This window comes from Limulus polyphemus, unplaced genomic scaffold, assembly GCF_000517525.1.
Source record: "Limulus polyphemus unplaced genomic scaffold, Limulus_polyphemus-2.1.2 Scaffold13511, whole genome shotgun sequence".
In the NCBI taxonomy this organism is placed as follows: domain Eukaryota; kingdom Metazoa; phylum Arthropoda; class Merostomata; order Xiphosura; family Limulidae; genus Limulus; species Limulus polyphemus.
In genome coordinates, this window is record NW_013679121.1 from 7,292 (window position 1) to 11,476 (window position 4,185).

The window sequence follows — 4,185 nt, forward strand, 5'->3', positions numbered from 1 at the left end:
CTTTGTACAGGTCTGACAACATATAATATAGGAAGATTACCATCAGGGCCTTCGTCCTGTTCTTTGTACAGGTCTGACAACATATATTATAGGAAGATTACCATCAGGGCCTTCGTCCTGTCAAATTCATCATGTTTCCCTGAAGTTTCCAACCTGTTATCAAGGAACCAGTAAATAGTTTTTTACTAACTTGTTATACATCACTTCTGGCACACACTAATAACTGAAATAAAATTATATTCCTTCTAAGCTATAATTCTTCTCTCACTTCTAACCATTCTCTCTCTCTCTCCATCCTCCAAATCACTCTTCCTTTTATGACATGGTCAACCCCAACTCCCAATATCTTACTTCTATGTACCTCCACCTGTTCTTATTAAGCAAGACTGTGTTCTTAGGTTCTTGAAGCTTGTCTTCTACCAGCTTCCTGCAACTTGCAAGCTCTACAATAAAGTTTTCTAGCTTATTTAAAATGACATTTAAGCCTACTGTTTTTAGAAAATATCCATCTCAAGTAGTTAGTTTACTGCTGTTAGATCCTCTTAATAATCAGAACATTACAGAAGTCTTACCGTTAGTGACTTTATATTAAATTTTTTACCCTGGAAGTCAAGGAAAATGCCAAGATGATAAATCTAAACCCACTGGGTTTAACTTTAATGTTAAAATTATACCAATTGTTTGGTTCCTTTACATCATTGACACTGAACATGAAGACTGAAGCTCAAAAACCTTGGAAGTATAAATGAGCATTTCACATGTGTTTTCTTGGGAGAAGGATCCATAATTTTTCTTTCTTCCAAAGTTAATATCGTACAAAACTTACTCGTAAACCTTTTTATCCCTTGAATTACCTGTGGAGTTTTTGTTTTAACTATTTATGCTTGTGGGCCATGAAAATGTTTGCTAAAGGGTCCTTAACATAACAAACAAAAGAATCGTCAATATTGTAATTAATCTCACTAATTACTTCTAAGGTCATTGATATATTTTTTAACAGTTTTTTTTTACACGGGGTCATAACAGACAAAAACAGAAAATTACTCATTATGATGCAATATGTATACCCCCATCAGAAGTAAATATAAAAAATTGACATTTTGAGTATTAACTGAATAATTTATTTTGTGAAACTTTTTTCCCCCTATGAAGATTGCTTCTAAAACTTAATTTAAAATGCTAATTCTCACTCGGTTTATATTAATGTATTGGATATCCCTGGCCTAATGGCAGCTACAGCAGACCACTGATGTGAGTTGGTGTCCTGGAGGGTCAAGCTCCAGTCAGGACAGATTTCTTTTAATGTACCTATTCATTATTTTGTACTTGTGAATAAAAGCAAAAAAATAATATACGGGTCTTCTGATTTGGATTAGCATGTTATATGAGTATATTATCAGTTTCAAATTGTGTGATTGTTTTTACTGTCTCTACCTAACATGATTTGGACTTGCTCTTTCAAAAATGAATTTTTATGTCATTATAACTCTTAACTTCTCATTTTCTTTCAGAAATCTGCTGTGACTTTAGCCTGATGGGGATTGATCAGGATTCTTCATTTACACACAAAAATAATGACAGTAAATATTTGCAGATGGGATCAAAGACGTATATTGTCAGAAACGCTTGATTATCTGTATGTCAGTTGCTGTGCCATGAAGTGGTGGAATAATGTAATTAATAGAAACACATGGAATATGTGGAATACAGTGAAACTTGATTATCTAGGTGTAAACAATCATGATATTAAACAGAGAGACATGGTAATAAATATGTGTACATGGAACTTTGTTTGTAATTTGTTTTTTTTAATTGACAAATTTGTTAGTTCTGTTTTTGTTTGATTAAAGTGAAATTTTTGTTTACTGACGTTTTGAGTTCTCTCCTCTTACAGAATTTGTTTAATATAATGTAGGTAGTCCATGAAGACAAGTTAATGATGTGACTTGTCCAAGCCTCATACTGTACATGATGAGAATTCAGAAAATAACTCTACAACAGATTGTTGGATTTTTATACGTTTATTCAGTACCAACTAACCACAAACCAGTGTCAAGAATTTCCAGTTTTTTGGTTATAAACCAAAATTACATAGATTGTCGACAGATTGTTGGATTTTTTTCATGAACTATGCACCAATCTTGTGGATGTAACATTATTCATCTCAAATGCCACATCCACATTTGCCTCCTTTGTTGTTCTCAATGTCTCCTGTTCATTCAAAGCAAACGATAACAGTCAACAACATCTGTGGTCAGCATGACACAGTCTGAATTCCATTCCCTGTACAGAATGCTCACAATAGACAAAAAACTACAATCAATTTTCCTAATAACAGGTCACAAAACTGGCACATTTTGCAATTTTTAAACACCTTTCTCAGTTATTCTAAATGCAATTCTATGCCTTTTATACTCACAACAATCTATATGTTTATTCAGTACCAACTAACCACAAACCAGCATCAAGAATTTCCAGTTTTTTGGTTATGAACCAAAACTACATGACCTCTGTAGCTACACAATGAATGGAATTGTCCTAACAACAGTTTGTAAAATTGGCATTCAACAGAATCGTAAAATTTTACAGGATACCTCACCACCCACAGAAGACCTTTGTGGGTAAGTGGCATTGCAACTTAAAATTACCATAAACTACAGATTGAAGATGTCATAGAACGTGTCAAATTGTGGTCTACCAAAATCTTCAGACTGTATGGGTCTTCACAGTTTGGGGTAAATTCTACTTCAAGCACTGCTGCACAAATGTAATAATCAGAGGACAGCAGCTCTCTTCAATCTGGTAAGAATAATTTCAGCAGGTATTGCACAATTTTACAAACTGTTGTTAGAACAATTCCATTCATTGTGTAGCTACAGAGGTCTTCATGAACTATGCACCAATCTTGTGGATGTAACATTATTCATCTCTACGACAGAATCCAGGAACTTGAGATATATCTCTCTCGACACAACAGAATCCAGGAACTTGAGATATATCTCTTGAGTCAAGAGATGTAATCACAAATTTCATTAAAATATATGTAGCTCTACTGGTGTTTTTTTTTAGTTTATCTTATTTGTTTTACAAATAGTTTGAATTTGATTTGAATTGTTTATTTTTATCCACATTTTCATTTTGTAAAGTCTAAATTATCTTGTTTTTCACCAAAATGGTGTTTTTTAAGAAATGTTTACATTTTGCTATCTGTCAGACAGTAAATTATACAGGCCTTTGCTGGTTTTATTGTCTTGAAATTTTTATACGCTCTGCAGTAATTCCTGTATGCTGAATTCAAAAGTGATATCCATTTTTCTCCATCACGTACAGATTTTTCACAAAACATTATATGTATTTTTACACAAGTGAATCATTTGCATTGAAATCAGGTCACATTTCGTTATGCCTAATGTGTTGACAAACCACTGGCTATAGATTTCTCTAGACCAATTGCAACATGAGAGTCTTATTGATCGTTCTAGAACTCATGAGAAACCTACTGCTGGTATATAAACGGTTAACAGGCCGCATGACGTGTCATTTCTGGATAGTATTTGTTTATGTAAGCACTTTGACAGTATTTTCTTTTTTTAATTATTATTTATTTGTTGCTATGGCAACAAGAGGTTGTGTAAATAACCCAAATATATTCTGTCACATTTGTGGTATATTTGTTGTAAAGAAACAAAGGCAAAACATTACAGAATTCGTCAAAAAAGCGTATTACATGTGTTTTGGTATAAAACTTTCGGACCAAGAAAAACATGGACTCTGCACAAAGTTTTTGAGTTGAGACAATGGACTAAAGGTAAGAAAAATTCTTTGCCTTTTGGAGTTCCAATGGGCCGGTGTGAGCCTAGAAACCATGAAGGTAACTGCTATTTTTACTCGTGTAATGTGCAAGGCTACAACACTCGAAATAAATAGGAAATTTCTTATCTGAACCTTCAGTCTGCTATAAGACCTGTTGCTTGTGGCCCTGATGTACCTGTACCTACTCCCCCAGAGACTCTTGATACAGTTTCATCTGATGTCAATATAAATGATGATAGGGATTGTTTTCAACCTGAACCACAACTTTTCACACCAGGTAAACTTAATGATTTGGTGAGATATTTGGGCCTTCCAAAGGATTCTTAGAGTAGTTTTGGGGTCCAGACTTTGGGCTAAGAACTTACTTCTCCA

General features: G+C 33.8%; 1 long non-coding RNA gene across 1 annotated transcript in view; it reads left to right on the plus strand.

Moving 5' to 3' along the window:
• The window catches only part of LOC111084090, a 4,541-nt gene extending 2,755 nt beyond the window's left edge, over positions 1 to 1,786 (plus strand). The window contains exon 2 of the long non-coding RNA XR_002609388.1: positions 1,512 to 1,786. This is a non-coding gene — a long non-coding RNA (uncharacterized LOC111084090). The remainder of the gene's footprint in view (positions 1 to 1,511) is intronic.
• Positions 1,787 to 4,185: the final 2,399 nt, after the last annotated feature.